This window comes from Jaculus jaculus, chromosome 9, assembly GCF_020740685.1.
Source record: "Jaculus jaculus isolate mJacJac1 chromosome 9, mJacJac1.mat.Y.cur, whole genome shotgun sequence".
Classification (NCBI taxonomy): Eukaryota; Metazoa; Chordata; class Mammalia; order Rodentia; family Dipodidae; genus Jaculus; species Jaculus jaculus.
Genome location: NC_059110.1, coordinates 104,285,225 through 104,312,089, shown reverse-complemented (window position 1 = coordinate 104,312,089; position 26,865 = coordinate 104,285,225).

Below are 26,865 nucleotides of genomic sequence, written 5' to 3'. Positions count from 1 at the left end.
GAATTGATAAAAATTATGGGGAATTTTGAATTTGGATTCATGCATTGCATTTTACATCATGTATGTTATCAGTTTATGGGGGGCTTGGGGCAGAATGCCATGGCTTGATTTAGGTATCCCTCATAAACATAGGTGTTCTGAATGTTATGGAGATATGGGAAATAATGCCTTCTGAAGGGAGTTTATTGTTGGGAGTGGGCTTATGGTTGTTACAGCCTGTTTCCCCAAACCAGTGTTTGGCATACTCTCCTGTTGCTATTGTCCACCTTATGTTGGCCAGGAGGTGATTTTCACCTTCTGTTCATGCCATCATTTTACCTTACCATCATGGAGCTTACCCCTGAAGCTTATAATTCAAAACAAACTTCTTTTTCCACAAGCTGCAGTAGGTTGGGTAATTTCTACAAGCAATGGAACCTGACTGCAACACTCTGTCTGCTTCTTTCTCTCCCTCTCTTTCTCTGCCTCTAATATATAAATAAACATCAAAAATGATACAATTCGGGATGGAGATATGGCTTAGTGGTTAAGCACTTGCCTGTGAAGCCTAAGGACCCTGGTTCAAGGCTCAATTCCCCAGGACCCTCCTTAGCCAGATGCACAAGGGGGTGTATGCATCTGGAGTTCTTTTGCAGTGGCTGGAGGCCCTGGCACACCCATTGTCTCTCTCTCTCTTTCTCTATCTCTCTTTGTCTCTTTCTTTCTCTCTCTGTCAATCTCAAATAAATAATAAAAATGAACAAAAATAAATAAATAAAAAATGATACAATTCCATCATCAGCATTTTTATATATAAATATATACATAAAGGACCCTAAAGACTCTACTAACAAACTGTTAGAGCTGATCAAAACCTACAGCAATGTAGCAGGATACAAAATAAATACACAGAAATCAGTAGCCTTCATATATGCTAACAACAAACACACAGAGGATTAAATCAGAGAATCACTCCTATTCACAATTGCATCAAAAAAAAAAATAAAGTACCTTGGAATAAACCTAACCAAGGAAGTAAAGAATCTCTACAATGATAACTTTAAAACACTCAAGTGAGAAATTGCAGAAGACACCAGAAAGTAGAGAAACATCCTTTGTTCCTAGATTGGAAGAATCAATATTGTGAAAATGGCAATCTTACCAAAAGCAATCTACACATTTAATGCAATCCCTATCAAAATTCCAAAGGCTTTCTTCATGGAAATAGAAAAAACAATCCAAAAATTCATTTGGAATCACAAAAAACCTCGAATAACTAAAATAATACTGAACGACAAAAATAAGGCTGGTGGTGTCACCATACCTGATTTTAACCTATACTACAAAGCCATAGTAACAAAAACAGCATGGTACTGGCACAAAAACAGACATGTAGATCAGTGGAACAGAATAGAGGACCCAGATGTAAGCCCAGGTAGCTATAGCCACCTGATATTCAATAAAAATGCCAAAAAATACTTATTGGAGAAGAGACAGCCTCTTCAGCAAATGGTGTTTTGAAAACTGGATAAATATCTGCAGAAGGATGAAAATAGATTCTTCTCTCTCGCCATGCACAAGAATTAAGTCCAAATGGATTAAAGACCTTAACGTCAGACCTGAAACTCTGAAACTGCTAGAGGAAAAAGTAGGGGAAACCCTTCAACATATTGGTCTTGGCAAAGACTTTCTGAATACAACCCCAATTGCTCAGGCAATAAAACCACAGATTAATCCCTGGGACCTCATGAAATTACAAAGATTTTGCACTGCAAAGGACACAGTGAAAAAAGCAAAGAGGCAACCTACAGAATGGGAAAAAAATCTTCGCCATCTATATATCTGATAGAGGATTAATATCTAGGATATACAAAGAACTCAAAAAGTTAAATAATAAGGAATCAAACAAGCCAATCAAAAAAAAATGGGCTATGGAGCTAAATAGAGCATTCTCAAAGGAAGAAATACGAATGGCATATAAGCATCTAAAAAAAATGTTCTACGTCACTAGTCATCAGGGAAATGCAGATTAAAACTACATTGAGATTCCATCTCACTCCTGTCAGATTGGCCACCATCATGAAAACAAATGATCATAAATGTTGGCGGGGATGTGGAAAAACAGGAACCCTTCTACACTGCTGGTGGGAATGCAATCTGGTCCAGCCATTTTGGAAAACAGTGTGGAGGTTCCTAAAACAGCTAAAGATTGATCTACCATATGACCCAGCTATAGCACTCCTAGGCATATATCCAAAGGACTCATCTCATTTCCTTAGAAGTACGTGCTCTACCATGTTTACTGCTGCTCAATTTATAATAGCTGGGAAATGGAACCAGCCTAGATGTCCCTCAACTGATGAGTGGAGAATGAAGATGTGGCACATTTATACAATGGGGTTCTACTCAGTGGTAAAGAAAAATGAAGTTATGAAATTTGCAGAAAAATGGATGGACTTAGAAAGGATTATACCAAGTGAGGTAACCCAGGCCCAGAAAGCCAAGCGCCACATGTTCTCTCTCATACGTGGATCCTAGCTACAGATGATTGGGCTTCTGCGTGAGAAGGAAAATACTTAGTAGCAGAGGACAATAATTTAAAAAGGAGACATAAAGGAAGAGAAAGAAAGGGAGGAGGATCCTTTAATAGGTTGATATTGTATATATGTAAGTACAGTGATTATAATGGGGAGGTAATATGATGGAGAATGGAATTTCAAAGGGGAAAGTGTGGTGTGGGGGGGAGGGAATTAGCATGGGATTTTTTTTATAATCATGGAAAATGTTAATAAAAATTTAAAAATTAAAAAAAAATTTTTTTTCAACCTGATAATTTTTAAAAAATGAGGGCAAAATTTATTTTCATATTATCATGTTTCATTTATCCATAGTGCTTACCATTAAGCTGAATATACTTTACCTAATTATCTGTCTTCTCTCATTCTGTCTGTCCTCTATCATCTATGTTTCTATTTCACAAAAACCCAAATTTTATGAGGACATTATGGTGATTTGAACTAGATGTCTTCCCTAAACCTGTGTGTTCTGAATGCTTGGTCCGCAGCTGGTAGAAATCCAGGATATGGAACTTTGCTGGAGGACCTGCATTGTTGAGGGTCAGTTTAGGTTTGTCATTGCCACCTCCCCCTTGCCAGGTGTAGTTTATGCTCTTGTTGCTGTTTTCTACCTGCCGTGGCATAAGTGATGTCCAGTTTCTGATCATGCCATTTGAAATTTTCCCTGCCATCACGATGCATACTTTGGAGCCTGTAAGACAACATGTTAACTTTCCTCCTATTAGCTGCTTTTGGCCAGGTGCTTTGTCCCAGCAATGCGATGGCAACTGCAAGAGACATGGATTTTTCTAGTTTGTCCATGACCATTGATTATTTTTATTTATTTATTTTATTTTAGAAAGTAGCATAATCTTTATTCTTTTAAAACAGAAGGATGACAATCCAAGAAACGAAGTGTAACTTAAAGATTAAAGACAAAGAAAAGACAAAGCCAGTCGGACAGAAACTGGGCAAGGAGGCTCGGAAACAAGAGTGAGAAGTGGTAACTAGTTAACTGGAACAAACTGTGGAAGTGCTTCTTGTGGAAATTATAGATACTTTTTCTGAGAATATTTCTAAGGGATGCTATTTCTGGTAAATTCCTGTCTTGTAACTTGCCCTGAAGTTAATCTTATAACCATATAATCAGTTTAGAATGATCTAACCAGATTGACTATGCTTTATGTTGCCTTTGACCTGAATAGAACAGATGACCAACCCTGCCAAGGAATGATGGGTATGCTGATGTGATTATTAAGTTAACAACAGTGTATGACACATAGCAAGCCATCATAAAACATCTATTCCACAGATCAGTAAATTGAGAATTTGTTACTCTTTAATTAATCATGTGTTTTGTGGGGAATACAGTTTGAAAGTATGGGTTATCAAGGCCTAGAAAGAATCAGTAAATTGAGAATTTGTTACTCTTTAATTAATCATGCGTTTTGTGGGAAATACAGTTTGAAAGTATGGGTTATCAAGGCCTAGAAAGAATTGCAATATAGACAATGTGAAAAAGATTGGTTTTTATCAGTAGATATTATTAATTGGATCCTGGTTATAGAAAAAACAAAGCAAACAAATGCAGAAGCAAAAGCAGTTTTCAAAGATATTTTGGAGACAAATTAAGATATTTAATATGTGTTGTATATTACAAGAAATATTGAATGTTTCCTTAGGAATATGATGTAGCTGTGGAAGAGAATTTCTTTACTTTTAGCATATGAATGCTGAGTTTCTAAAGAGTGACTTGTTATACTGTACAAAACGCATGCATTTCAAATGATTTAGCAACAACAAAAGCAAGCCATACATATGTCAAGACACATTTCTCTCTCTCTCTCTCTCTCTCTCTCTCTCTCTCTCTGTGTGTGTGTGTGTGTGTGTGTGTGTGTGTGTGTGTGTGTGTACATGTGCATTATCATGTAGAAAGAGAACACAAATATAATAAAACAATGACTAGTAAATCTAGGTGTAATCTTTTGTTGTATAATTTTTAGTTTTATTAATTTATTTGAGCAAGAAATACAAGAAAAGAAAGAAAGAGAGAGAGGGAGGGAGAGAGAAAACATCGGGGTCTTTAGGCTCATGTGTCACTTTGAGCATCAGGCTTTATGCAGATAGTGGTGAGTTGGACCCAGACTGGCAGCTTTGCCTTTTAGAACTGAACCAAGTCCCTATATCATAAAATCTTTATTGTATAATTTTTGCAATTTTCCTGAGTGTTTATAGGTTTACAAAGTAAAAATGTGGGAGGACATGGAATTTTAAAAAATTGGCTTGAAATAGTAGTTAAATATTAGCTTGAATTTTACATTATAATTTCTCTCTTTATAGGATCAGTTTTTTTTCTTTTTTTTTAACATCAAGGTGTTTAAAATAATAGAGATTTCTTTTCTTGATTCGACATCTGTTAACATCTCATGCACAAATTTAACACAGAGAGATGAATAAAACCTGGAAAAGTTTCCCATGACCCTTACTAAATATATCTTTCCTTTCAATCTCATTTTAAAACTTTATAGTTGGGGCTGGAAAGATAGCTCAGCTACTATGGCACTTGCCTGCAGTTCTTACAGTAGTCATGTAAAACCAGATGTGCAAGGTGGTGAATGCATCTGGAGTTCATTTGCATTCGCTAGACGCCCCGGTACACCCATTTTCTCCCACCTTCCCTCTCTCTCTCTTTCTCTCACTCATAAATAACTTCACATTATAAATTTTATAGTTGGATTGCCTTGTTAAAATATCCCCACTTCTCTCAAAGCAGATGAGATTTAATCAAAACTATGAAAGTTATTTTCATATGAGTTATCATAACAAATAAATGAAGAGTAACATCACCAACAGCAATTATTTATAGGTAATTAAATAGATTTTTCTGTCTCCATATTTATACACACTAAAATAATTCAACTGGATGAACATAGAAGCTGTGGTAGACAGATATTAAATAACTAGGAACAATACACTAGAAATGTATCTCACCTTTCTATGTTTTTGTTTCAGCAACAGTTAAAATATAACCTTTGCCTCAGTATCTGCATTTTCGCTCATATAGATGTAATTTTGAAGTTTGCTAGTTTTGTACACAGTTAATTATTGACAAGCCACTTTGCCTGTGCTTACTACAGAACAACGGATGATCTGCTAACATGGCTTAAGACAATACTACAAAAAGTATTGTTACTGCTGTCTAGTCATGCATTTTGCAAAAAAAAAAATATAGTGTGCACTTTTATTTTAGGTTAGCTACTCATATTTTATTTTTCTTTATTTATTTGCAAGGAGAGAGAGAGAGAGAGAGGGACAGAGAGAGAGAATAAGAATATGGGGGCTGGAGAGATGGCTTAGGGGTTAAACGCTTGCCTATGAAGCCTAAGGACCCCGGTTCAAGGCTCGGTTCCCCAGGTCCCACGTTAGCCAGATGCACAAGGGGGCGCATGCGTCTGGAGTTCGTTTGCAGAGGCTGGAAGCCCTGGCGTGCCCATTCTCTCTCTCTCCCTCTATCTGTCTTTCTCTCTGTGTCTGTCACTCTCAAATAAATAAATAAATAAATAAATAAATAAATAAATAAATAAATAAAATTAAAAAAAAAAAAAGAATATGGGCACACCAGGGTCTCCAGCCACTCTAAATGAACACCAGATGCATGCACTACCCAGTGTATCTGGCTTTACATGGGTACTGGAGAATTGAACCCAAGTTATTAGGTTCTGCAGGCAAGCACCTTAACTGCTGAGCTATCTCTCTTGCCCCCAATTCCTCAATTTTAACCCAGAAATAATTAGCAATGAAACATATTTGCTCACTGAAGTTTGGATAGGTCAACTAATTTTACTAGTAAATATAATTTAATACTTTTAAACTAGCTGTCTCATGTTAGAGAACACTCAAAATAGACTTCCCTACAAATTCATAGATTACCATGGACTACAAATCACATACCTCCCTAACTAATCACCTTTACAACATATGGGGTCTCCTGTGGTGTTTCAGGAAGGCAATATAGTTATTTTTTTGAATTCTAATAAAAACTGTTTATTTGTTTACAGATTGAAGTTATTAACAACAAGGGGATCGAATGCTGATGACACTCTTTTACTACTTGCTTATGTTAAAGTCATTAAATTAATTAGCTACAAACAACAAAATTTGTGAGCCACTCTTTTCTCTTGGACCACTCTGCCTCTTGGCATCTCTCTGTCACTCCTCTGGATCATAAAGACTATGATTTTTTTCCATGGATAGACATCTTTCCCATTCAGAGGAAATTGCTTTTTGTCATATACATTTTTTTTGTCTTTCCATTGGTGGAATATTATTTTCTTATAAACTTAGAAAGCTCATATATTTATTCACTAACTTATGTTTCAGTCACAGCAGTTAACATTTTTTTAAATGAAGATAAACCTAAGCTTTGAGTATTAATTGTGTCTAAAGATATTAGAAAACAAATTGTCAGAGAATATGATCTCTGTCCATCCTTACTACAAACTTGAAAAATGGTTACTTTGAGCCTAATTTTGATTATTGAAAAAGAAACCTGCATTCCATGGATAAAGAAAATTGTGTAAGATCAGTGGCCTGATAGGGAGTATGAATTGAGCATGAAGTTGGGGATAAAAGCCAGGTCTGACTTCAAGCTTCTTGCTCTATCTGCTAGAACAAATTGTTTATCAGAAATCAAAATGAATCATCACAGAACAAATTTTGGTCAACTCCAAATTTTCTAAATATAACATGGAAACATAAGGGAAAACAAATAGCTTTTGTCAGTGTCAAGTTCAAGGCTATCCTCTCTAACTCTATTTATTTTTTAGCTTATGTTATTTTTTGTGCCTCTGTAAGACAATATGTACAAGGAAAGTGGATGAATTTTCTTTACAGAATTGTAGGTACTTAGATTTGGAAGCCATGGTGTTGTTCAAGTAGAGATGAAAAGTGGCTATCTACCTTGTTATTTTTTCTCTCTCTCTCTCACTCTCTCTCTCTCTCTCTCTCTCTCTCTCTCTCTGTGTGTGTGTGTGTGTGTGTGTGCAGAGATAAATCAAAGAAAAGCACTGGATGCTGCTGGGGGTGAATACTCATGGAGAAAAATAAAGTACAGAATATGTCAATATGCTGATAGGAACAGATGAAAAGTTGTATATACGTATATGTAGAAAATGGACCCTAAAGCTCTCCAAAGAGTGATGATGAAACAGCAGCATGACTGAATCAGAAGTCTGTGCACTCTTTTACTGAATTCCTCTTCTGTAAATAGACTGAATGGGTGGCAGAAAACTGGAAGTGTGTCTTTAGTGGTGACACTCTCGTTAAACGCTTCTTCAACTGTCCAGAACAAGTTTTATCATGATTAAGAATCAGGGAACAGGGGACACTTCAAGTTTTTTAACTGTTTTTGCATACGGCACATTTCAACATCTATTTACAGATTATGTCTGTCCATCAAAGAAGACAGACAGGCTTTTTCAGGTCATTCCTCCAACTTTGCCTAACGGTGAATCAAGCATTCTCATTGCTACTAAGTTACTTAACAGAATCTGGTTGGGATTTTCCTTTACAGTTTCCAGTTTCCTTTTCCTAGGTCTTTAATTATTAGAAAGAATTCTTATAATCCACAAACCTATACTATTACAAAGTGAAATAAATTACAAGACAGCACAGTCACTTTGATATGTGGATTTCAATGTGCTTCTTTATTTCCATGAACTTTTTCCAGTTCTGTAACATGTTGTACATCAGTGACCATTGAGAAACCACAATTTGAGAAGTGCTAGACAGGCCAATAACCCCGTTCTTTCTATACAAAAATAATATAAGGACAAAATTTGTATATATTTCAAATTTTCATATTTATATGTATTTATAAGATGCTCAAATTTGAGTTTTGTTGGCAAGATCATGTTAGCATGATTTGAGATGCCCCTAAATTAAATATTATATTTTCTAAATTAAATAATTTTTTAAATGTTGGCAGTATTGGTCTAAAAACTAGTAAATTTTCTTGATTTCCCCCAAGGTTTCAAATGGGTATTGATAGGATAAAGCATTGTTATTCAGTACCAAGTTCAATAGATTTTAACTTTGTCTTCTGCCTGTCTAATATTGGCCAATCTAAAATATTATGAATGATTTTCCACTCAAAAGAAGATTGGTTTGCAACAGTAAGTAGAAATTCAGATAGGTCCGTGAGAAGATAAAATCTTCAGTGGTTTATGCTAATTATGTAGTTACCCATTATCTATCTTTTGTGAATCTAAAGAAATGAATAGATCATTTTTTGACCCAAATATTGCATGTGCTGTCGGTTTTCTCATTGGTCTATTTTTAGGTGTTTTGTATGTATTATTATCATGTAAACACCAGAGTTTCTTTTCCCACTGAGCCTTTGGGCAAAGAACAGCAGCCGCAGCAGAAATATCATATCAATCACTTGATGGATTTTAGAACTATTTGAAGAGAAATTGAGAAGTAGGAGTGAAATAACAACTAACACATAGATAATATTTGTTGTAGACCAAACTATTTGTTTTAACTGCTCTATCCATGCAACTCATCGGAGACACCTCAAACTGTGCTCTCTTACTAGTCCCCATTGTCTAAGACAGGGTTAGCTTGTCAGCTCCACCACTTCCTTAGGATACAGAAGCCATTTTGTCTTTGAGAACAAACAATGGCTCCTTCTACAGGTCCTGTTTCTCTTGTGAAGTGACTTCAAATGAAACCTACCAAAGTCAGTAAGGAAACTAGAAGTTCTGGTGACTGGGGCCAAGTGTTTGGTTCACAAGATCCAAAGGCTGGTCATTCCTGTTATGCCGTGTCACCAGACAGCATTCTGAGGCAACAGGCCAAATAATTTTTATCTCCTCCCTCACCTTTACCTTTCTTTTCCCATTAATTCTTTTCCTTTACATATTGATTTCCTTGAGAGAGGAGAAATGAGAAAGAGCGAGTGAGCGAGAGAGAGAGAGAGAGAGCGAGAGAGAGAGAGAGAGAGAGAGAGAGAAACAAGGCCTTTAGTGCCCACTACAAATGAAATCAGACACATACACCTTGATCTCTATGTGGATACTAGGAAATTGAACACGGAAAGCCAGACTTTGCAAACAAGTTTCTTTAAACCTGAACCATCTTTCCAGATTCCAGGTACCCATTACTTCTTTACAAAAGTAATGGCATTAACTTCACTCTCCATTGGAGAATTTTCTTCTCTTTTTCAGATGGACGCAGATTCTAAGGCGAGAACCAGTCCATCATACCTCAAAAGGGCCCCAGATGAAGCTAAGAATAATTGGGGAAATGATAAAGAGTACTGCTTTCTTAGTGAACCTGGTACCAGCACAAGGGTGAAAGAGATAGACACAGAGAACACTTACCTCCTACCAAACCAGATATCCAGAGATACAGAGGCTCCCAAGGCCTCATCACTGAAGCAGACCTCAAATAAACCCTACATAGATCAGGGAAATTTGCGGAAGAAGGGACAGAAAGAATGTTAGAGCCACACGTTGGGTCATGATACACAGAGGCATTGTCTCCTACCCATAACTGATGGTTAACCCCACAATGCACGACCCACATTCCCCAACTAGGATGGTCCCTGTGGAGGAGGGAGGACAGGAAGGAGGTTAATGATGGTACCAACTTAACCGTATACACTGAGTACAAAGCTAATTAAAAAAACAGGAATGTCTCTCTCCTTGATATAATAAAAAAATCTGTTCTGTTATCCAAATATTTGCAAATTCTATTAATATTAAAACACTTAAACAGCATCTGGCTGATTCTCTGTTCACTTTAAACCAACTTTTACTTATCTGAAAAGGTTTGACTTTTTTATTATAACTTTTAAATTTATTTTTTATTTATTTATTTGAGAGCGACAGACACTGAGAGAAAGACAGATACAGGGAGAGAGAGAATGGGCGCACCAGGGCTTCCAGCCTCTGCAAACGAACTCCAGACGTGTGTGCCTCCTTGTGCATCTGGCTAAGGTGGGACCTGGGGAACCGAGCCTCGAACCGGGGTCCTTAGGCTTCACAGGCAAGCGCTTAACTGCTGAGCCATCTCTCTAGCCCAACTTCAATTCTTACTTCTACCCCTTCTAAGCATGGTTCACTCTAACCAGCTCACTCTAGTGTCAGCAGGTTAATATAATAGAGCTGGAACTAGGATAATAGTGCAATGAAAGAGTGTGTTGATGATGCATTATACAAACTGTGATATTTTCATTCCAACATTTCCACAAAGACTTTTTATTATCCCTCTGCTTCTGTTTGGCCATCTCCATAATAACTCACAACTTGAAATGTTTTATGGTGACATTATCTAAATGAAAGTTATAAGTGTGAACCTTGCTCTTCTTCAATTGTTTTTCATGTGTGTGTATGTGTAAATTTAGTCATATTTCTTATTTAGGAAATCTGACATCAAAAATTTTAGATGTTTTGTTTCATAAAACATACATACAAAAACACATACACACAGTTTCTTTTTAGCTAAAAACCTATGGCTCATCTGGAAGGATCACTGGACTTATATTTACTGGATTTATATAGAAGTTACAAATAAATCTCAAATTTATTTAAGGAAAAACAAATGAAATCTATTTTAGGCTTACAAAGTATAGTAAACTTAAAATATTTTGATTTACTCATTTGAGATAGAGAATGAGAGAGGGAGAGAGTGAAAGAGAGACAGAGAGAGGGAGAGAGAGAGTGGGAGGGAGAGGAATGGGTGCACAAGAGGCTCTGGTCACTGCAAATGAACTTCAGATGCATGAGCCACTTTGTGCATCTGGCTTTAAGTGGAAACTTGGGAGTTGAATCCCAGACAGCAGACTTTGTATGAAAATACCTTTAACCACTTAGCAATCTCCTCTGCCCAAAATATGGCAGTATTTTTATTTTAGCATTGATAAAGTGTGTGTTCTCAGGTATTTAGTGACTAGTGACAATGGTCTGACCCTGGATATGTCATAGGATCAGAGGTACTGCTGGGGTTCACAGTGACTTCCACCATGGCACATATCACCAGGCATAATGAATATAAAATAAAATAAATACCTCATGAATCTATAATCTTATAATCTATTATTCAAAGCCTTCTAAGAAACACAGAGTATACTGTATAAACAGTCCTATTTACTATATAATAAAATGTAAGTGGGGAAAATTTGTAAGTAGAAGAGCAAGAAACATACACTGTAGGCCAGCATCTATGGAAATTTTACAGTGAGTTTATACCCTTCATTTTAATAGTCACTTCAAACCCTATACAGACATTTTCTGATTGGTATGTGTGGTGGCCTGAGTCAGGCGTTCTAACATAAACTTATACGTTCTGAATGTTAGGACCTCCAGATGGTGGCAATTTGGGAATTGGAGCCTGCTGGAGGTGATGTGTTGTTATGAGCAGGCTTATGGGTGTTATAGCCCACTTCTCCTTGGCCGTGCCTGGCACACTCTGCTGCTGCTGTTGTCCACCTGATGTTGGCCAGGAGGTGGTATCAACCCTCTTGTCATGTCATTGTTTCCCCTCCATCACTGAGCTTCCCTTTGAGTCTTTAAGCTAAAATAAACCCTTTCCTCCCACAAGCAGCTCTTTGTTGGGTGTTTTCTGAGAGCAACATGAACCTGGTATCTAACCCTTCCTCAGAAATCATCAACTTCATTTAGTCCTACAACTCCTACATACAAAATTGTGTGTAATTCCAACTTTACTATTCATTTAGGCAGTTTAGTTGTTACCAAACCACATTAACTGTGTTTCTTTTCCTGAGAAGGAAAAGGAAGTCATATATGAATTAATTTCACTACTTTTAGACAATATCATTGACAATATTTTATACTGCCAATTTTTTTAAATATCAGTGATAGTCTTGTATCTGTTACATTCTGAACTCCTCTGACTGAGTTTTTCACATGTAAACATCTCAAGGCTCCCATTTTAAGATGTTTCTTAATGATACACACACACACACAAACACACACTTTAAAAAAAAATAGTAAAATGGGACTGGAGAGATTGCTCAGTGGTTAAGGCACTTGCCTACAAAACCTAATAACTGGGAACAGTTCTCTAATACCCATGTAAAGCCAGACTCACAATGTGGCACATGCATCTAGAGTGAGTTTGTTTCCAGTTGCTATAGACCATGTCATGTCCATTTTCATTCTCTCTGTCTCTTTGCTTTCAAATAAATAAACAAAAATAAAAATAAATAGTAACATGAAGGTCGGGAGTGGACTTATAGTTTCATGCTGATTTCCCTATTTTTCTCAGCTTTGCATTATTAAGGTATCCATTGTTGCTGAAAAAAATAACTCCTAGAATAACTTCAAAATCAATGATCCTGTGTGAATCTGCGGTATTGCTACACTCAGAAATAGGTTGCACACTTTCTACAAGTATGCCAAATTATTATGGTCCTCTGGGGAATCTTGCATTTTGACCCCCTAGACTTCCACATTTGTTCCCTATCCAGTATATCTGCTTTCATGCTTCCCAAACACTTCACATACACCAGTACTTTTTTTCTTTATCTACAGCATTATAACTTCTGATGGGAATGAATTACTCATTGCTTGAAACAATGCCACACAGTTATTGAATCCGTCTAACTTACCCCAGGCATCACAAAACAAACTTTGAAAATGTATTTTGCCAATGTTCAAAAAAATTACTCTGTATCTTTTATTTCTGTAATCAATTTTGTCTTCTGATCTTAGAATAAAATCAAGATTTGCCTAAATTCTTTACAGGTAAAAATTCTAGTCAATATAGTTCTTATGACTTTTCTGGGAGAAATAGATACTTAACTCAAAACTCTTTTGTGTATATATTCATATTTTCTTGCTTGAAACTTGATTGTGACACTTGATATCTGCATTAGCCTAGCTGTACACCAATGCTTTCATCTGTAAGATAGTGAATGCTAAGACCTGCCTTATGGTTGTGATGATAGTTAAATAATTTACCACATGTAAAGTTATCAGAAAATGCCTGGCATGCACCATTTTTCTATTATGATAATATGATTCCATAATGCTGTTGGACCTATAATGAAAAATAGTATCAAAGTTGATTAGCTGCTTACATGGAAAAAGTGGAAGTTTAATGAGAAATGAGATTCCAAATGAATGACCTCAGTTAAGCAAGAGTAGTAATGAGATTTGTAATGCTTTCATTCAATCCCTGTGTTAATTTTTTTCAACTGGAAAGAGGATATATTGATGAGAGACAATAACTTTGCTGTATTTTCATGGTGGAAGACAGTGAAAATCTAAATAATAATAAATACATTGACTGTCATAAAATGATATGAATTGTTAGAGAAGGCTAATTAGAGGATATGTGCATTTGAATTTGTGCCAAAACTTAATAGTAAATATGTAAGCTGGCATGGAGATAGAGATGTTCATTCTGAGACTTTTTACAGAACCTGGAAGGGCCACTTAGTTAAAACCTGGAAATCCAGGGCAGAGTTACAGAGATGGTGTCAGTGGGAGGTAGAGCCAGGCCAGGTAGAAACTGATGTGTCAGAATGTGACCTCATAATTTTTTTTCTGAAAGCATGAGGAAGTACCAGAAAGGCTTTATATAGCAAATCCTTGCTACTAGAACTGCATATGCTAAAGTCACCATGACTCTGAGAAGAAAATGGAATGGTGTAGGCAATATACTTGAAGAAAGAGAAAGCTAATAGGCTGCTTAGGAAACAGCTTAAAAGGCAAGGGTGGAATTTCTTGTTGTGGGGGGAGTAATGTGGACAAGTTTTCCAGCTTTGAGTTCTAAAATTTAAGGGAGAAGCTGGGCGTGGTGGCACATGCCTTTAATCCCAGCACTCAGGAAGCAGAGGTAGGAGGATCACTGTGAGTTCAAGGCCACCCGAGACTACATAGTGAATTCCAGGTCAGCCTGGGCCGGAGTGAGACCCTACCTTGAAAAAACAAAATAAAATAAAATAAAATAAAATAAAATAAAATAAAATAAAATAAAATAAATATAAATATAATTGAAGAGAGGAGCTGGTCAATTTAATGTGGGCAAGAGGGAAAGATGATTCCAGTAACTAGACAGAGGGCTGGATTTGTGTTTTACACTATAAATTGGATGTGGGGAAGTAACTAGCTAATAGCTAGTTAGATTTTCAGTCTTTGTTCATGGTGTAAGTATCTCTAACCCTTGCTTTTGCCATATCACTTTGTTTTTTTTCAAGCCTGTTTCATCATCCAGGAGATGTGACAAGACTTAACCTTGGAAAGATTCTCATCTATGATGCTGTTGGTGTCTTCAGCAGTAGGGTCTTACCATTAACCTCTGGTGGTAATCCAGTGCTCTGACAGAAATCTTGTTTGTTTTGGAAGGTCTAGTAGGTCTCTCTGATCAACAGCTCATTGTAGATGTAAACCACATCCTGGTACAGGGGATAATAGGCCAGTGCCAAGGGAAAAGAAAAAGACAGAGAAGAAAGAGAATCAGGAAAAAATTAAGGTTAGGCTTTGTCTCACCCTCTTCAGGGCCCTTTGATTCAAGTGTTCTCCCTGAGGTCCTTTTGAGGGTTCCACCATTTAGTCTAACTTCCAGGATATAGGAATATATGATACCAGTTCAATTTGGGTTCAATTTTGTGTTTCCCCCACCCTTTACCCTCGCCCACACCCTACCCATCCTTTTCTCCAAGCCTCAAGATGCCATTCCTCTATGTCAGCAACTAGGGCTGATCCAGGTTAGAAACCGCAGGTGAGTGAGACCATGTGACAGTTGTTTTTCTGTGGTTGTGAGTTCACTTAGAATGATCTGTTTCAAGTTTGACCATTGTTTTTTTATGAATTTCATTTTGTCATTTTTATCTTACCAACATGTAGACATACCAAATCTTGGTTACCCATTCATAGAATGATGGGCACCTGGGTTGATTCCAGCCTTTAACTACTATGAATTGAGCAGCCATAAATATGGTTGAGCAAATATTTTTGAACTGAGATGTGACGCCTTTAGGGTGAATGCCTGATAAGGAAATAACAGGGTCCATTGGATACTTCAGGAGTCTACATATTAATTTCAACAGTGGTTGTACCAGGTTACATTCCCACCAACAAAGAATGAGGTTTTCTATTTCTCCACATCCTTACCAACATTTGTTTTCTTTTTTTTTTTTTTTGTTTTATTTTTAACATTTGCTATCTTTACTGGGATAAGGTAGAATCTCAAAGTTATTTTAATTTTCATTTACCTAATGGTTAGGGATGTTGAACATTTTCTTTTTTTTTTAACTATTTTTTAAATGTTTTATTTTTATTTATTTATTTATTTAAGAGAGATTGTAGCAGACAGATTTAGGTTCGCTGAGATGAACTTCCAGACCAGGCACAGTTATAGAGGAAGGGATTTATTGAAGCTTACAGATCCAGGGGAAGTTCCATAATGGCAGAAGAAGCTGGCCTGCCTTCACAGGCCCAAGCAGACAGAGAGAAGCACAAGCCTAAAGGTCAAAAGCCACAGCACACTTCAAGAACTCCAGCTAGGCACACTTTGCATATCTTTAGATTGAAATGGAAACCCACCACCACACCTTAAGATCACCTAGTGACATTGCCTCCAGCCAGGTAGCCAGCAGATGGAACATTTTCTTAAGGGTGTGTTAGCCATTTGTATTTCTTGCTTTGAGAACTCCCTAACCAGTTCGACTCAATTTTGAGGTGGGTTTTTTTTTTTTTAATTGTTTAATTTTTTGAGTTCCTTTTAGATTTTAGATATAAGGCTTCTGTCAGTGCTATAGTTGGCAAAGATTTTCTCCCACTTAGTGGGTAATCTATTGGCTCTGCTCATGGTATGTTTTTCTGGGCTAAAGCTTCTTAGCTTCATGAAATCCCATTGGTTGAGTGGTTGTTTAATATCCTGGGCTACTGGGGTTTTGCTCAGGAAGTCTTTTCACAGTCCTAGAAAGTAGAAAAAAGAGAAGTGCCTCCTATTTTTGTCTTCCAGTAGTTGAAGAGTTCAGGTCTTATATTGAGGTCTTCAATCAATTTAGACTTGATTTTTGTGTGTGGTGAAATGAGTGGGTCTAATTTCACTATTCTACATATGGTCATCCAATTTGTCCAATACCATTTGTTGAAGATGCTTTTTTTTTTTTTTTTTTTCTCTAGTCTACATTTCTGGCATCTTTGCCAAAGATCAAGCAGCTATAGTTACTTGACCTAAGATCTGGGTATTCAATTCTATTCCCCTGGTCTATGTTTCTGTTTTTTGTTCCAGTACCATTCTGTTTTTGTCACGATGATTTTGTAATATAGCTTTAGAACACATATGGTAACATGACATATGAAAATATTCACATGAAAATCATGAATGTTCATCTTACATGGCAAGTTCTCTTACACACTGAGTCATCATCTTCCCAGCCTCCAACACTGGCCTTGAGCAAGTTGATGTTAAATATACTCAGATTCAGAATATTCTTAAGGGCTAAAGAGAGTTCTCAGTGGTTAAAGATACATGCCCACAAAGCCTAATTCTCTAAGTTTGATTCCCCAGAGCCCATGTTCAAGTCAGATACACAAATGTCTTATGCAACTAAAGTTTGGTTTCAGTGGTAAAAAGGCCCTGCTCCTTTTATATCAAGATGTTCACACCAACTGAAGGATTAATCAATTTGACAATAGTGCTAGTACTCAAAAGTTGCCACATACCAAAAGCAACCTTAATTATTACATACTGTGTGAGATACAGATGCACAGATTTCACCACTGATTTTGCCAGGAGCTGTACTTATTCTTCATGTGCTAAGTTAGGATTCAGAAGCCATTGAGAATGAGTCAGTAGATACCAGAGTTCCATGATCTCAGGTTCTTAATCAGTGGAGTTCTGAAGAAACGTTGATTTCTTAACCTGCCTACCATTCAAATTCACCATAAACAAAATGTTTTCTTTCTTCTCAAACTGTCTTCCCTAACATTCTATCGATGGATTTTATTGAAACAAGATAAATGCTTTACTTTTTGTCTGCTTGAGTTTTCCTAGCCCATAAAGCATATGGTCTATTATCTCTCTCAGAATCGTAATGATCTAAAGGAAAGAATTCTAGCTGCATGAATATTTGTGGTCCCATACAGCCCTGCCAGCCTGCCATTGTCCATCTATAATCAAGGAATTCTGAGTCTTCCTTGTAATAATTTCACAAAACAACACAAAAATGTCAGAAATGAATAAAAATAAATAAAAATTGTAAAAGAAATGGTTTTCTATAGATTATTATAATATTGCAATCAAGGATTATTTTTTCATAACATTCTTTTATGTGACTGGAACTTTTTTTCACACTATGAAGAAGATGGAACTTCTACATGGTTTTCCAGGAACCCTGAACCCGAGAACACATATATCTACCCACCTATCCTAGATGATAGGTGGGCTACACACAAGCATGTCCTAGGTGCCAAGGCTGGAGATACTGAGAGCACATAAATGAGGAGGTATTTTATGTAGGTTTAATAATGTATTATAATCTTATAAACTTTTCTTTCATTATAACACATCTTTTTCTTTAAATTGTATGCTTCTAATAACATTGAAAATATGTGGTACAGTTAAACAATGTGTTAATTTATAACAAATATTATGGTAACTGTGGCTAGCAGGATGTCTTAGCAGTTAAAACATTTACCTTCAAAGCCAAAAGACCCACTTTCATTTCCCCAGGACCCATGTTAGCCAGATGCACAAGGTGGCACATGTGTCTGGAGTTCATTTGCAGTGGCAAAAGGCCCTGGCATGCCCATTCTCTCTTTCTTTCTCTCCTTTTCTCTCTGTCAAATAAATAAATAATTTAAGAAAATATTCTGGTAATTTGGATTCCGAACTAGATTTCCTACAATAGTTCCAAGCTATAGGTTAACCAGAAACGTGTTAGCATATATATTTTTTTTTATCTTAAATTAGCACACTTAAGAATAAGGCAGTGAAGCTGGGCGTGGTGGCATACGCCTTTAATCCCAGCACTCGGGAGGTAGAGGTAGGAGGATTGCTGTGAGTTCGAGGCCACCCTGAGACTCCATAGTGAATTCCAGGTTAGCCTGGGCTAGAGTGAGACCCTATCTCAAAAACAAAACAAAACAAAACAAAACAAAACAAAACAACAACAACAAAAAAAACCCAAGAATAAGGCAGTGGTAATTCACATCATTAAAGCTTCATTAATTGAAAACCATAAACCATTCTTAATTTGAATTTAAACTTCTTGCATAAAAATTAAATTGGTTGCAGATCAAGTGAATTATATTTGGCTTTGCTCAATTCTCCATCAGAATCTAGTTTAACTGTGGTAGTCAATGGCTAAGAGGATGTTATAATTACCAGAGTCCAACTCCTTTTGCCCACCACCCACATATTACTTCCTATAAAATTTTACGTGATTACATTTATGTACTACATACATGTTATAGAATACATGTATACATATATATACGTATATGTGTATATATATATATATATATATATATATATATATATATATATATATGTTTCATATCATTAAATGCAAATATTTTGTAAATATTTTGTATTGGAATACTAACTAGAGTAAAATATGAATCAAAATATTTATAATTCAGAAATTCTAAAGTGGATTAATTATATTCCATAGTATAGATCTTTTTAAGGGTGAACACCTCAGTAGGGTGCCTTTAATCAGAAAATTTTACATCAATTCTATATTATTCTTCAAGAGCATAGCCTACATTGTCCTTAGTTTGTAAAAAAAAAAAATGAAACTAATGATAAAATATTACGTAAATATTACACAGTTGGTAAATAATATAGAATGATATAGACAAAATTTTTATCTTAGGTTTTGGAAACCCCATGTTTTCTCAGCACACCAGAATGCTAGGAGGTGACAACCTTTCAAATCCTTAGGCTTTAACCTGAGACAACAGCTATGATCTTTATCTTAAGAACCATATTTTTGATTAGCTGAAGTCTAGTAAAAGCTCAGTTTTGAGTGTTCACTGTATGTTTTTTATAGATTCTTCAAGGGGGTTTCTATTGTTGGTGCATAAATATGCATATGGCATTATTTATTGTCAGCATGATATGTTGGTTTGTATGTGTCTATATAAAAAATGGAATTCCTTCATTGACACATCAAGAGTTAGAGAAAATAGGGCAAGAAGGGAAGGAAACCAAAGTAGTGTATGCTTTCAAAGGCCAAGTCACAGACTGTTCTCAAGGGTGGCTCTGAAGTGTCAATTGTGCCTCAGAGTATGCCCTCTGGAGAAACAATGTGGCTGGGCTTTCTTAAGTCTGCACATGCAGCCTCTGGTGAAAGAAACTCCCAGGTGTCTGGAAGAAAAGTAGCTCCAGTCGCCAGAGGTCTGTGTGATGGGAGAGATTTTTTCATGTGTCCTTACGAGCAAATGTGCATTGAAGTCAGAGATTTGACTCAAAGAAATAGCAAGAAGGATCAAAGAGTGCCAGTCTACATTTGCTAGATATGGCCACGCATTTACCAAAAGGGTATTCTTTCCATAACAAATAGATTCATACACTACTATAACATATAATTATTCCTAGAATGTCTAGCAGGAAATTATACGGGAAAAATAAAGCAATATTCCAATTGCCTAATCCTCATGTATCAAAGAGTTGACTGAGACTTTCTCCAAATCCTCCTGAAAAGGGCTGTGAGAATCCCTGAGATTGTTATGGCAATTAGGCATTTCTATGGCTTTTTGAGTTTTTGACCTATAGGTACCATGCTATTCTCAGAATAATGCAGAGGATATGAATACAGAAATCACTATAAAAATATTTTGTATGATAAATGATTAAGACAAAATATTTCATATATCAGTAGATTCAAATAAAATAGGATTTGTAATATCTAAGTATTGTTTCCTAATTTCATTTTTTTTTCTGAGAATTTCATTTCTTTGCATTTAGCAGAAATGTCATTGTACAACACATTAGAAAATTAGGAAAAAATACTTGTCCATCATGTTTGTAAGACAATTAGAATAGTATTATCTTATACCATAATAACTCTAACTTTTCTCCTCATTCTTTATTACACCTATTTTCAATATTTTTTCCTTCTCTAATAGTTTTCTGGGCTGCCATGATCAATTCATAGAACTTTGGGTAATTTAAAACAATGGGAATATATATTTTGAAAGAGGTTGAGTGTAGAAATCTAAAATTAAATTATTTGCAAGGCTGTCCTCTAAAAGTCTCTAAGGGAAATCTTATATTGACTCATATATTTTTTAATCTCTCTCTCTCTCTCTTTCTCTCTTTCTGTGTGTGTGTGTGTGTGTGTGTGTGTGTGTGTGTGTGTGTGTGTGTGTTTATGCCAGGTTTTTGTCCTATTATTGCAAATGGATGCTAGATGCTTGCACCACTTTTTGCAACCAACATTACATGAGTAACCAAGGAATTGAACCTATGCTCACAGGGTTTGTAAGTAGGAACCTTTGACCACTGAGCCATTTCTCTCCCACTTTGATTACCTCTTCTTGCTTTGGGTGGCTATGGGCTTTGCTTGGCTTGTGTCAACATACTCCAAATTCTATCTCCTCTTTCACCTACCTTTTCTCATGACCTTTTTGTTTCCTCTATTATAGTGCCCTTCTCATTGTATTAAGGACTGTTTTGCATCCACACCTGGACATACATATCTGTAATCCTACCCCACAGGAGGCTGGGGCAGGAAAACTGAGTTTTGAAGCCAGCCTGAGCTATCTAGCAGGTTCAAAACTGATTGGGGGTATGTAACATGACACAGTCTTAAGAAAAGGTCAATTAATTAATTAGAAATCCCTCTCTAATTGAGTCGTATTTCATCTTGAACTTTTAATTGTTGAGATCCTTTTACTAAATAAAGTCATTGTTTCTGATGCTGAAGGCAGTCAACAATTTGGCATAGTCCAGTAGACTTCCTCAACCCTCCTTGTTGTGCTCAAGAAGCTATACTGTCACTATAGCAATACATTGCTAAACCCAATTATCGATTTTTAGCCCTTGGTTTACTTGATTTAGATAGATCAAAATTTCCCAAGGCAATTATTTGGTTTTAAAATTGTGGCCCCAAATGGAGATTTCTTTTACATTAAAATACATTTGGCTCACTTATTATATGGCCTCACTAACTTTAAGTAGTCTCTAGCTTAGCTTATCACTTTTTTTCTCTTTTATGTACTTGGGTTCCCAATATAATATAATAGTTTGATTTTTATCCTGACTCACAGATTATTGTTCACAGCCTTCTGTATCCATTTTTGTTTCCTCAATAGCATCTTGAACTTATTATGCCCCATTGTTCAGTTTTTGATCTTTTTTTTTTTAATTTAAGAACTCTAGCTAATTTTATAAAATTAAGATTTTAAATATTTTTCTAAACCTCTTAACATTGGTACATACCTTGATTCCTAGCAATCAGAAATTTAAGGCAAGAGGAAGAGCTATCTAAATAAACAAATAAATGTATCTGCTTTTGCCTGCCACTGTCAAATTTATGTGTTTGGCTTGATGTCTCCTGGTCTCCGGATTTGTAAGCACAACTGAATAGTCACTAGTTCCACATGGTGATGCAGAAAAGGCTGAATTATGTTAAGAACAGTGTCTGACTTGTACATGGTGTCACTCAACCTATGGTTTCCTTCATGTTAGAAATAGAGTGAACCTCAACTTCTGTATAAAATCACAGGTATCGGGCTGGAGAGATGGCTTAGCGGGTAAGCGCTCACCTGTGAAGCCTAAGGACCACGGTTCGAGACTTGATTCCCCAGGACCCACATTAGCCAGATGCACAAGGTGGCGCATGCGTCTGGAGTTTGTTTGCAGTGGCTGGAGGCCCTGGCTCGCCCATCCTCTCTCACTCTCTCTCTGTCTGTTGCTCTTAAATAATTAATTAATTAATTAATTAATTAATTAATTAATTTAAAAAAAATCACAGACCCGGTGGAGAAATTAAAAGCGTATGTGCCTGGAATAGCAAAGAGGCCAGTATGCTGAGAATGAATGGACAAAGATAGAGAGAAGAGTAGCAGAAGGACACAGAGCATCCTCAGACATTGAGCTTCCTGTAAGGATCCTGGCTTTGACTTAGGACCACTGAAGCATTTTTTTGTAAGTTTTTATTTTTATGATGAATTGCTAAATATTTTATTAGGGTGTAACATATAAAGAAAATCATGTGATATTCTAGAAAGCAAAGAATATGCATATATTAAATATCTCTGTATAACCAGAAACCATGTCTAAATAGAGTATTACCAACATCCTTTAACATTTCTCTATCATTAGCCTTTCTCCAAAATCAAAGATCAAAACCTGTCTATATGGGCTGGAGAGATGGCTTAGTGGTTAAGTGCTTGCCTGTGAAGCCTAAGAACCCTGGTTTGAGGCTGGATTCCCCAGGACTCATGTTAGCCAGATGCACAAGGGGGCACACGCGTCAGGAGATTTTTTTGTTTGTTTGTTTTTTGTTTTGTTTTGTTTTTGCAATGGCTGGAGGTCCTGGAATGCCCACTCTCTCTCTTTCTATGTCTCTTTCTCTTTCTCTCTCTCTCTCTCTCTGTCACTCTCAAATAAATAAATAAAAATGAACAAAAGCAATTTAAAAAACTATCCATATGTCTAATATCAGAGAATAATAGATACTATAGATACAATACTAAATGTTAGTTAAATACAGATCAGTGAGACCAGGGAGTATATATCGTATTGGCCTAACTTCTTTGTCTCCATTTGGTCAAACATCTTAAGAATTAAGAAGTTGCACTAGGAAGAGAAATGGTGCTGGAATTAAATAAGAAAAGTTCTGAAGGTGAAGGAAACACTCTATGCCCAGATTATTATGGTAACTAGGAGATGGAATTCATCTGGGAAAACTCATAGAAGTATATACTGAAGAGAAACATATTTCACCTCCACTTCATGGCCATTAATAAATTAAGACAGAAAGCAATGGGAATCCAACAGCAAGAGTTCTTTGATTTTTTTAGTCTCTGTTTTACTATCAATGTGTTCACAGATTTTTTTTATCAACTATTGTGTGTGTGTGTGTGTGTGTGTGTGTGTGTGTGTGTGTGTATGTGTTAAAGGTAACTTTCAGTTACATTTTGGTGCTTTTTAGTATAGACCTTGGAAGAGTTCAGATAAAGGTTGTGTGTGTGTGTGTGTGTGTGTGTGTTTCCATGGGAACTTGCTTTGTATTTGTGCTTAGATTTATTATCTTGATCAGCTTCTTTTTTAAACAATTTTTTGTTCATTTTTTTATTTATTTGAGAGCAACAGACAAAGAGGCAGATAAATAGATAGATGATAGATAGATAGATAGATACATAGATACATAGATAGATAGATACATAGATAGATAGATACATAGATAGATAGATACATAGATAGATAGATAGATACATAGATACATAGATACATAGATACATAGATAGAAAGGGAGTGTGTGTGTGTGTGTGTGTGTGAGAGAGAGAGAGAGAGAGAGAGAGAGAGAGAGAGAGAGAGAGAGAATGGGCATGCCAGGGCCTCTGGACACTGCAAATGAACTCCAGATGTGTGTACCTCCTTGTGCATCTGGCTAACGTGGGTCCTGGGGAATCAAGCTTTGAACTGTGGTCCTTAGGCTTCACAGGCAAGCACTTAACCTCTAAGCCATCTCTCCAGCCCTCAATCAGCTTCTTAATGGAGTGACCAACATGACGCCCAGAGCAGCTTCCTAATGATGCACTGTGACTGGGGTCATTTTTTGTAGAAAGCGTGGTCATGACAAGCATGGACTGGTTGGTACACTAATAGATTTTCAAATTGCAGTATGTATCTTAATAAGACATAAATTAAGCTCAAAATTTAGCTAACTCCTTAGCATTTTATAAAACCATAAAACCTTTTCAATGATAATTCCTCCTCACAACTTTCATTTTCTTTCCACTGATTTTTATTGCAGAAATTTGACTGACAGAGCTGAAATTTTGAGCCTAAGTGTCCAAAGTATCAGGGAAAAAACAGAGCTCAGCTCAGATGTACATATGAGCTCTTAAGAAATGAATTGAAATTCAATTTAAGTTCATTATGGGAATGTTACACATATAATTAGCCCAAACTCAGAAATAGTTATCACTTGTGATTTTGATTAATTTTGATTAATGGATAATTGAGATAGAACATATTTTTGAGACCTTAGAATTCCTATTAAGTTGTTTTGGGAGAAAAGTTTATTTCTCCCTTTTTGTGAGCTTCTAGAGCAATGGCTTAAAAAGATGAAAATATATATATATATATATAATCACTAACTGTTATTTTGTCTGTAAGGCAAGAAAAATAAGTTTAGATCATATTTTCCATCTATTTACACACATGATTAAATTTTTTGCTCTGCATAAGGATGCTATACTTGAACAACAGGCTCTGTGTTTGCCTTCCCATACTGTCACTGTGGTGGGAGTAACTGATAAGGAAGTCACTACACAAATTGAAATTTGATATAAAGAAGGATAAATCAACTCTGACTTAGTGTATTTAGGAAGAGCTTTGAATCAGTTCCTCAAAGATGAGTGAGGTCTCAAGTGGGAGCAGTAGTAGTTAGGCATTCCAGACCGAGGTAAAACTGTAAATTAAGTAAATATGAGGCATTTTCAGGAAAAGGGAAATAACTTAAGATGACCAACATGATATGGTGGGTTTGAGTGTGAAGTGTCCCACAGCATAGTCTCATGTGTTTACAATTTAGCCTCATACTTACTTGCCAGCAGGTATGAGCTTTGGGAGGTGGAGCCTTGCTGGAAGCAATGTGTCACTAGGGATGGACTTTAAGGTCTATTAGTGTAGCACACTGGGTGTTCATGGTCCACTCACACTTACTGCTGCCTCCTAGCTGATGACAAGCAGTGATGCCCAGCCTCTGCTCTGCCATGCCTTCTCTGCCATGAAACTTTTCCTCAAGACTATAAGCCAAAATCAACCCCTTCCTCCCATATATTGGTTTTGGTAGGATATTTTGTTTCAGAAACAAGAAGGAAACTGCTGCACATGAAATTTGTAGATGGATATATGGACATTTGTATTGATAAGGAATTCTGGCCATACATGAAAGGCATTAGCATCTGTAACTTTCTACATATGATTACCTGTTCTATTTCTGTCTGCCTCAGTAAGGGGGGTACTACTTATTATCAAGTGGCTTATAAAATGGATTTAATGGGAGGCAGAAGAAGCTGGGAATGTAGATATCAGTAAGAATATATCACAATATTAAACTAAAATATTCTTAGTGAGGGAGATGAAAATTGAAAAGATTGCAGGAATTAAACTCTTATATCTGAAATCAAATAAATACTGTTAGCTATGTTATTCACATAAAGACTGAAAGCAAAATTAAGATTAAAGCAAAAGAAAAGGACCCATTTGATTACATTATTAGATCACTTTAGAAGACTCAGTTTATAGAGAAAATAAAATGAGAAGTCAAAAATGTATATGAAAATCTCTAAACTGTTAATTAATAAGATTAATAAAATCACCCTGTTTAAGTTGCTCCAGAATCAAACAGAAAATTGGATATTTTCAGTTAAAGGATTATTTTGATCTTAAAATGAAATATAAAGTTGAATGTTCTGTCATCATTTTTGTTTAGCCCATTATGTCTTTCAATAAAATCAATAGAATCTGAATAACCAGAGCAGATTTCACTTTTATAATTAATATGGCTGTTTCCCAAATATTTCTTCCTTTATAATTAATTGTCCACATGTCATGAAGTAACATGCATAGGGGAGTTTGGGATGCCCCTAAATATTACCACAGATGAATTTGATATTTCTTTATATCAGTGCTTTTTAAACAAAATATAGTCACTGAATCAGAATCATGAAGAGCCTCTAGAAAGTTCTCAGAAATGGAAATCCTCACAACAAATTCAAACCTACCCAGTGGAGAGTCCTAAAATGATCAAAGACCTTTTGCCATCCCCTTTAGATTGCTTCCTACTCTTCTACTTATCTCTGTCCCAAAACATTGGAAATCCTTCAAAGGAGAGCTCAGTAAGACAAGTCATATTTCTGAAGATACATATGTTTAAAAAACATCAGGGAGCTTTGGAAAGTTTGTGTGATTGTGAACATCTATCTAATTCAGCAATTCCAATTTAGAATTGATATAGAAGATGCAAACTGTTAGTAATACCGATAAAGATACCTTAGAATTTTCTTAACTCAAATATTTTAACATTCATATATCTAAAGATAATGTTAGCTACAAGCATGTGCAAAATTGTATGCCTAAAGTTATCTTTTTCCCATAAATACAT